Source organism: Microtus ochrogaster, unplaced genomic scaffold, assembly GCF_000317375.1.
Source record: "Microtus ochrogaster isolate Prairie Vole_2 unplaced genomic scaffold, MicOch1.0 UNK4, whole genome shotgun sequence".
Taxonomy (NCBI): domain Eukaryota; kingdom Metazoa; phylum Chordata; class Mammalia; order Rodentia; family Cricetidae; genus Microtus; species Microtus ochrogaster.
The window spans coordinates 17,259,901-17,269,565 of record NW_004949102.1 but is presented as its reverse complement, the minus strand read 5'-3'; the positions used below and the strand labels follow the sequence as shown (position 1 = coordinate 17,269,565).

Genomic DNA, 9,665 nt, shown 5'->3' with positions numbered 1-9,665 from the left:
AGCCCTTTCTTACACATTTTACATGGGTAAACCAGCCCTTCCTTACACATTTTCACAATAATTTGACTTTTGAAAGTAAACCCATAAAAACATAAAAGTTCTCCTTCAGCAATGGCTCAGTGTTTATAAGTCTTGGAGACTGGCTTAACTGAGTTATGTTGCAAAGCCACTTGTCAGATAAATCAGTGTCTCAAAATTTTAAGTCTCATCTGCTTGTCACATGAAACACAGTAAACCAAGCTGCTTCTATTTCACAGTGTGTTCACTGAGTTCACTGTTTTCAGTAGGCAGGCGTGTGTTTAGTGATACAGGAGCTACGTCATATTTGAAGGTGTAATAAATACTGTAAGAACTGGTGTCAGCATTCTTACTGTCGTGTCTTTGTGTTTTTCCACTACTGTTTTGAATATTAATCTTTAAATAATGTTTACTTCTTAAAAATCAGAACACGGTCACCTTTTCAGTATATTCCTATGCAGTTTTTTTTTTAAAAAGGCTGTTTTCTGGGTTTAAGAAGCATTCATTTGCTTTATAGGTGCTAGTGTCTTAGTTTATCATGTTGCATTTGCTCTTCTACCCTAGGCTCATAAAAATATACAGAGGAGTAACAAAATGTATATTTGAAAATAGTAATTCAAGAACCTTATACATTAAAAATAAAAATTCCTATTAATATACTATAAACATTGTAACTGTTCTAAGTATGCAATGATCAAGCATTAAAATACACACTATCCAAGAAGAGATTTCACAAAGATTCCCAGAACTAATAATAAAATACAATTCTGGATTTTAGTCTGCCTTTGAGGATATTTAAGAGACTTGAAACTATGGTAGCATATTTTGATAGATATTAAAATGGCTACACCAACATGCTTCATAAGAACATTTGCTTGGAATATCTTTTCCCAACCCTTTACCTGAGGTAATGTATGTATGTTTGTTTGTTTGTTTATTTATTTATTTATTTGGTTTTTTTGAGACAGGGTTTCTCTGTAGCTTTGGAGCCTGTCCTGGAACTAGCTCTTGTAGACCAGGCTGGTCTCGAACTCTCAGAGATCTGCCTGCCTCTGCCTCCCAAGTGCTGGGATTAAAGGCGTGCACCACCACCGCCTGGCTTGGTAATGTCTATTCTTGGTGTTGGGGTATGTTTCTTGTATGCAGCAGAAGGATGGACCCTGTTTTCACATCTACTCTGACAGTTTGTCTTCTTATTGGGTAATTGAGACCATTTATATTGAGGGATAAAAATGACCAATTATTGTTGACTCCCGTTATATTGTTGTTGTTCTTGTTGTTTGTGTGTGTGTGTGTGAGAGGGGGGGGCGGAAGGGGGAGAGGGAGAGACAGACAGACAGACTGACTGACAGAGACAGAGACAAAGATCAGATGAGTGAGTTTCCTATCTTTTGGCTTTACTGGTGTGAGATCATTTATTTCCTGTGGTTTCATGGTTGTAGATTGGAGTTTCCCTTCTAAGACACACCTTCTGTAGGGCTGAATTTGTAGAAAGATACTGTTTATATTGGATTCATCATAGAATATCTTATTTTCTCCATCTGTGGTAATTCCTGGGCTTGCATCTGTGGCCTCTTAGAGTCTGCAGCACTGTGTCCAGGCCTCTCTGGCTTTTGGAGTCTCCATTGAGAAGTAGGGTATAATTCTAATAGGACTCCTTTATTTGTTACTTGGTGTTTTCCCTTGAAGCTTTTAATATTCTTTCTTTGTTTTGTATGTTTAGTGTTTTGATTATCATGTGGTGAGGGGTCTTTTTTAGTCTAATCTGTCTGGTATTCTTTATGCTTCTTTTACTTTAATAGGCCTCTCCTTTAGGTTTATAATATAGAGATTTTTTTCTTCTATAATTTATTGAAAATATTTTCTGTGCCTTTGACCTGAGTTTCTTTTTCCTTTTTTTTAATTAAATGTCCTCTATTTTTTATTATTCTTATATTTGTTCTTTGTGATAGCCCAGATTCCCTGGATTTTTGTCAGGAATTTCTTTTAGATTTAATATCTTGACTAATATTTCCATTTCTTCTATCATATCTTCAATGCCTGAGATTCTTTCTTCCATCTCTTCTATTCTTTTGGTGAAGCTTGTATCTGTAGTTCCTGTTTGTATTCCTCAGCCCTTTTTTTTCCCAGAATTCTGTCAGTTTTTATCTTCTTTATTGTTTCTGTTTCCATTTTCAGGTCTTGAACAGTTTTAGTCATTTCTTTCAACTGTTTGTTTCCTTTTTCTTGGCTTTATTTAAAGGATTTGTTTATTTCCTCTAATTTTTTGTTTATGTTTTCCTGTCTTTCTTTAAGGGATTTATTCATTTCCACCTTAAGGACTTGCATGACCTTCATATAATTTGTGTTAAGGTTTCTCTCTCTTCTCTCTCTCTCTCTCTCTCTCTCTCTCTCTCTCTCTCTCTCTCTCTCTCATGCTTGAGCTATGCTGTTAGAATATTCAGGGCCTGCTGTAGTAGGATAACTGGGGTCTGGTCAAGACATAGTGCCTTGATTGTTATTGATTATATTCTTACACTGGCATCTAAGTTTGGGATGGTTATATATAGATCTAGGTGTTGATTAAAGGGTTTGTCTTAGTTGGGTGGGTATTATGTTCTTTGGTTTTTGGTTCCTTTCTGGATTTTTCTAAAGTGTGATGGCTGTGCGTTGTGTGATTTATTGGCCTGCTCAGCTGGTGTGTTCACAGTGAATGCCTGCTGGTGTTGGTGACTGGAACACAGCAAAGGGTGTGGGGAGGGAGGTGTAGAGAGGATGGTCTGTGGGGTCCCAGGAGATGTGGGCTGTGGGAGGGGAGGCTTCATCTGATGATCTCTTCCATCACTAGGGAAAAGCCTGAGAGAACTGGGACTGGGGGAACAGAGCACATCTCTGCATTTTATGCTCTTCCTGCCACATCTTCCACAGTGATCCCTGAGACTTAGGAGGGGCTTGTATTATATATGCTGTTTTAAGACTGAACATTCCCCAATCACTTATTCTCTGCATCTTGGACACCTAGGTACCACCATGACAATCGCAGTTTACTTCAATTAGAAGCATCTGAGTTGAGGGATGGGAGGTCCGTTGATCTATGGATATAATGGTAAGTTATTTTTAAGTCAGATTAATTCTGTGTCCACTTAGCAGCATAATAGTAATACATTCCTCCCTAAAGCCAATGACCGGCCAATCCTTAAGTTCTAAGTCTGCTAATGGTGCCAGATATGTGTTTAATCCTGTGGAGAGGGACTTGGATACAGTCAGGAAGTGGTTGCTTACTCCCATGATATTTGTGCTGCTCTTATCCCAGTGGGCAGGCCTTGTCAGATCACTCATCATTACAGCTTGAACTGTTTGCAGGTGGGCATGACTTATGATTACTTGTCTCCTCCCGTAACTTGCAAAGCACCTTCCAACACTGTGAAAACCAGTCAGTGGGGATGAAGCTTTGACTTCTTTACCCCTTTGATTTTGCCATGTTCTATGACTCAAGCATATGGTGTCTTCAGCAATAGGTCTCATCGTCAAGTTCTTGATCTCCAAGAACAATAGCAATACAATGTTGTAAACAGAAACTACTCTTTTGTTCCTAGCCACCCAGACCCAAATAATCACACAGGAATTATATTAATTATAATACTGCCTGGCCAATTGTTTAGGCATATTCCTACCTAGCTCTTACATCTTAAATTAACCCATATCCATTCATCTGTGTATCACCACAAGGCTGTGGCCTACTGGTAAGAGTTTCTGCATCTTTCTCCTTTGTCAGCTTCTGGCATCTCCCTGACTCTGCCCCCCCACCCACATTCTGATTTCCCACCTGACTTTGCTTTGCTAAGCCATTGGCCCAAACGTCTTTATTCATCAACCAATAAAAGCAGCACATATAAAGACGGACATCCCCACATCACAGTGTACTGTTTGAAGAGTCTTTGGGACCTAATGGGCAAGAGTTTCAAAAGAAATAACTGAAACATTGCACAGAGTTTTTATTTGTTACCCTTTGGTGTCTAATAGAGGTAGTGCTGCTCTGTTTTAGAGTAACTCCATTTTAATTAACAATTTGTGAGAATTTGGTAATCAAATTCACTAAGTTTGGTTATTGATTTGTATTGAGGCCAAGCTGTTAAAATCCGTGTCCATGGAAAAAGAGAGAGGGTGTTGACAGAAGTTTCTGTCCCACCTGGTCCCACAGTCATTCAGTCCTGAAGAAACACACAGAAGCCTACAAATAATTATAAACTGGTTGGCCTATTAGCTCAGGCTTTCTTAGTAACTAACTCTTACATCGTATGTTAACCCATAATTCTTGCTGTGTTAGCCGTGTGGCTTGGTACCTTTTTATCAGCAAGGCATTTTCACCTTGCTTCCTCTGTCTACAGACTGAGTCTTTCTTCTTTCCAAAATTCTCCTGTACTAGTTGCCCTGCCTATATTTCCTGCCTGGCTACTGGCCAATCAGCATTTTATTAAACCAGTACAAGTGACAAATCTTTACAGAGTACAAGATCATTGTCCCACAGCAAGAGGGTATCATAGCAGAACACGGTAGGGGTCATCAGACTACAAGGCAAGAGACTACCGGGAGGAAGAGAGAAGGAAGGTGTCCACATGGGTCAGCAGGCAAAAAGAGCCAGAGCCGTGTGGTGAAGGGTTGTTTCAGATCCTGAGAACCCAGCACTTCCTACCACATGGAGCTGTGGTTATTAATCTAAAGGCCATTGGACTTAGTAATGTTCTTGAGATACCCTATGTTTCCCTTTTGCTACATTGTTTGATTAGCCTTCTTTTGAGTCAATCCATTGTATCGAGACTTCATAGATGTCTCCAGTTTGCTTACATTTCCCCCTGGAAGTTGTATAGAAAATGTTAACCCCCAAACTTGCTGGTCTCAGTCCATTACTAGTTCTTTTAAGCATATTTCTAGTTTTATATATTTGGTTTTCGTTTGTTTTGTTTTTTTCTCTATACCTAAGGCACTTAGCGAAAGCTCCTGAGGCCTAGGCCCCAGGCTGTTACTGGTTCTTCAAAGCATGTTTCTTCTCCCTGCATGAGGCCCTAATAGGACAGTCTTGCTTGACTAGTCAAATCCTCAACAGAAAGAGTTGTCATGTCAGAACTGTGCTATTTTCAAAAAGAAAACTGGGCCTTTAGGGCACATCAGTCTTAACCTACCTTCCTTCCGTTTTTCCTTCCTTCCTTTTTTTTTTTCTTCCTTTCATTCTTTGTATGTTTGTATGTATGTATGTATGTATGTATGTATGTATGTATGTATGTATATAGAATAACATATGTCTTACTTGGCATAACACATAGCTTCTGCAAAGCCCCCAAATCCACCTTTAGCTTTTATACTTTCTACTTTCCTGTCTTTATCATTCCCTGGATTTTGTCCTTTAGGACCTTGTCACTGAAGAATGACCTGCCATTTCAGGTCACTGGTGTACTTAAGAAATAGTTCTGGTAATATCTTTGCTCTGTAAGTCTCCCATCTGCCTATGTGTCTAGACTTAGAGTCTATTTAAAATTTTCAAAGTGTAACCTGTAGCCTGAGCCTAAGAGACACTTAAGGATAATAACATATGTATATGGAGTATTACTTAACTGTTAAAAAAAATAACATCATGAAATTTGCAGGCAATGGATGGAAGTAGGAAAAAATCATTTGGAGAGAGGCGACCCTGATCCAGAAAAGGAAACATAAGTACTCATTAATAAGTGGATATTAGCTGTTAAGTCAAGGATAATGACACTACAATCCACAGAGAGAGTAACACGGGGGGCTTTCGGGGAACACAGGAAAAAATGTTTTTTCATCATCATCTGACATAGTGACCTGGGGCAGAAGATGTAAATGACTGAACAAAATCCTCCCATATAGGATGATATATATGAACCCTTGTCTCTCCTTCATGACTTTCTTTGTGGTTCTTATGGAATCTTTAGTAGGAGGAGCCTTCTAGAGGACACTCCTCTTGGGGGATGTGATTTGAGTGTCTATAGCCTCATCCCATTTCCCGTTCTTTGTGTCTACTTTTCTTGTGGTTGAAATTGATCAGCCAGCTTCCATCTCACGCTGTCATGGGTTCACCACATTATAAATCTGTCCCTACACAACATAAGGTACAGTACAAGCTTTTGTTTTTAATACTAAGCCTTTTTGATCACCTGTTTTTATTTTGTTGTTTTGTTTTTGAAGACAAGGTTTCTCAGTATAGCACTGACGATCCTGTAAATAGCTCTGAAGACCAGGCTGGCCTCAAATTCAGAGATCTGGCTAACTTCTGCCTTTGAAGTGCTGATGTTAAATGTGTGGGCTAACACACCCACTTTTTTTTATATTTATTGGCTGGTGAATCTGGAATGTAGATTTTTTGTACATTCCAAACATGTGCTGATATGCTGAGCTTCACCAACATCTTGACTTCTAAACTTTGGCAGAGGGTGTCATTTTTTCCTCCTTGGATGGCATATATTCATGACATTAATAATGTCTGAGGGTCTTCTGTCAAGATAGTAATTTTGTGACATTCTTCCTACTTGTGTATGTTTTGAAATGTTTTTATAAATATGAGCATTTTGTCAGTATGCAGGGATATGCACCGTATGTGTGCCTAGTGCTCCTCGTAGGCAGAATATGGTCTCAGAATCTCTAAACTTGGAGTTATGGATAGTTGTGAACTATGTAAGTACTTCCAATTGAACCTGTCTCCTCTACAAGGTCAGCAAGTGCTGTTAACTGCTGAGTTATCTCTCCTGTGCTAGCTTTTTATTTGCATTTACAATGCTTACATTTCATCTGTACATCTCTTAATGGGTCAAACATGTATTCCTTTTTAATAAGCTCTTATTAATGTTACAGTTTTAATTGTGACACTTCATGTTTCTAGGAGATGAATATAGAACTGGAATGAATGCATGTCTCTTTGTAGGAACATCAGTGAGAACCTGATTGGTTAGGTTTTTTTTTTGGGGGGGGGACTCCAAATATGTACCCTTGGCTACACTGAACTCATTTCATAGACCAGGTTGGTTTCCAACTGAATGAGATTCACCCACCTCTACCTCCTGCGTGCTCGGGTTAAAGATATGAGACAGTACACCCAGCTTGCCCATTTTTTTAATTAATTTATTTCTTATGTATATACATGCCAGAAGAGGGCACCAGATCTTATTATAGATGGTTGTGAGCCACCATGTGGTTGCTGGGAATTGAACTCAGGACCTCTAGAAGAGCAACCAGTGCTCTTAACCACTGAGCCATCTCTCCAGCCCTGCCCATCTTTTTTTTATAGTTAGTTATTGTTCATGCAATTTCTCTGACATGTATTTAGTGCTGTTGATTTGTTTGTTTGTCTCTCTGTATGTCTGTTAATAGTCATTTCTCTTGGAAGGGTAAATCCCATTCCAAAGGCCAAGAAATGTCATGTGTGAATCTTCTTTTCAATTTCTTTCTAAAGTAATTTGGGATTACATTATAACTTCTCTGTCATTGAGTAAGTGTGGGAAGCTCCAAAATCATTCAAATATATTGACAAAGAAATATACATTTACATTGTGATCAATATCACTCTTTCTGTTGTACACATGTATGGGATATTTTAGAATTCAGTGACCTATGATGATGTGCATGTCGACTTTACTTGGGAAGAGTGGGCTTTGCTGGATGCTTCCCAGAAGAGTCTCTACAAAAATGTGATGCTGGAGACCTACAGGAACCTTACTGCTATAGGTAAGACTGTGAATTTTCCTTCAACTTTTAAAATAAGGGGACAGATGTTTCTTGGCTTTTGATGCCTTTCTGTAATTTGGATTGATAAAGGGGAAGATGTGGTAAATAAATCAGGTATGGTTTTTAGGTTAATATGTATATATAATATTATATTTAAGTTAATGTAATATATAATATACTGGATATATTAACTTAAATTTTGCATAATTTCCAATAATATAGCATACATTTTCTGTTACTGTATTTTAGGCTACAAATGGGAAGACCACAATATTAAAGAACTTTGTCAAAGATCTAGAAGAAATGGAAGGTAATTTTTATGTGCAAGCTAAAACAAATGTTCCACAGAATTTTTTTTTCCTCGTCTTTCAAGACAGGGTTTCTCTGTGTAACAGTCCTGGCTGTCCTGGAACTCTCTTTGTAGACCAGATTGGCATCAAACTCCACAGAAGGATTTAATGTGCCCTAAAAGTTATAAGGAAAAGCAACAGTGTAATAAGCATAGTTTTGAGTGTATTGATCATTACTAAATTCTCACAACACTATGTACCTCAATGTCAGGCAGATTATCTGTGTTTTTAAGGTATTCCTCTAAGAAAGAAGACAGTAAAACAATGCTCCATTTTCATCATCGCCTTGTGAGAGCCAGGCTGTAGAACTGTCACTCCATATAGTTCCATACCATTCAGGCATAGCAAAAGGCATACCTATTGACTGGCTGATAAGTATATGTCCCAAATCTTCAAATCAGCAAGGACTTCCTGGTAAAGCTAGTGTTACTGATATACTTGTGAGCTATACCAAAGTTTAGTAAGGGGGTAGTCTATGAGAGTTAAGAAAGCTGTTGTGGAGAAAACTGAATACCTGTACCATATGTCTGTGAGGAACAAACAATCAACTGTGTGAATGTAATATGGGACCCTTTTATTTGTTATTCTTTCTTTAATGTTGTATCATATGTTACTTAGGGAATAGGCCAAGTGTTCAGATGATATGGAAAGAAGCAGTGTACCTTCTTTCCCAGAACAATTAGAAGATACGCAGTGGTCCCCACTTTGAGTCTTTCTGAATGTGATGTAAGTTTACAGTTAATTGCTTTTCAGACCTCATTGGAAATGCATCAGTACGCCACAGAAGAGCCCTTTCAAGTCCAAAGTGTGTAAATTCTTTTGTTTGTCCTAGTTCACTTTGCAAATGTATGATTCACGGTGTGGGAAAATGTTATGAATGTCATCCGTGTGGTAAAGCTCTGAGTTCTTCCAGTTCTCTTTAATTATATGAAAAACTCATGAAAAAGGATGTTATAAAAATAAGCCGTGTACTAAAGGCTCTCACCATCACAGGTATCTTCAGATAACCAAAAGAGCACATATAAGAGGAACGCTATGACTCTAAAGAACGTGGTAAAACCTTATTATTGGACTTCTCTGTGCCATTAGACCACACTGTAAAATTAAGTTATACAGATAAAAACATTCATCTGAGTAGCGAATTTGTTAAAGCATTTACATGTGCCAACTATCTTTTACAGGCATGAAAGCCATCCTACTGGAGAGAAACTCCATGAATGTAATCAGTGTGGTAAAGCCTTCTCACAGCAGAGTCATCTCCAAATACATAGAAGAACTCATACTCGAGAGAAACCCTATGAATGTGATTATTGTGGGAAAGCGTTCATACGTTACACTCATCTTGAAAGTCATAAAAGAATTCATACTGGAGAGAAACCCTATGTATGTAATCAGTGTGGTAAAGCCTTCTCCCAACAGAGTCATCTCCAAGTTCATACAACAACACATACTGGAGTGAAGCCCTATGAATGCAACCAGTGTGGGAAAGCCTTTGCCTGTTACAGTTATCTCCAAAGTCACAAAAGAATTCATACTGCAGAGAAACTCTATGAATGCAATCAGTGTGGAAAAGCTTTTGCA

At 38.3% G+C, this 9,665-nt stretch overlaps 1 pseudogene; it reads left to right on the top strand.

The window, feature by feature from the left end:
* The window catches only part of LOC101980757, a 27,846-nt pseudogene that overhangs the window by 14,530 nt on the left and 3,651 nt on the right, over positions 1-9,665 (top strand).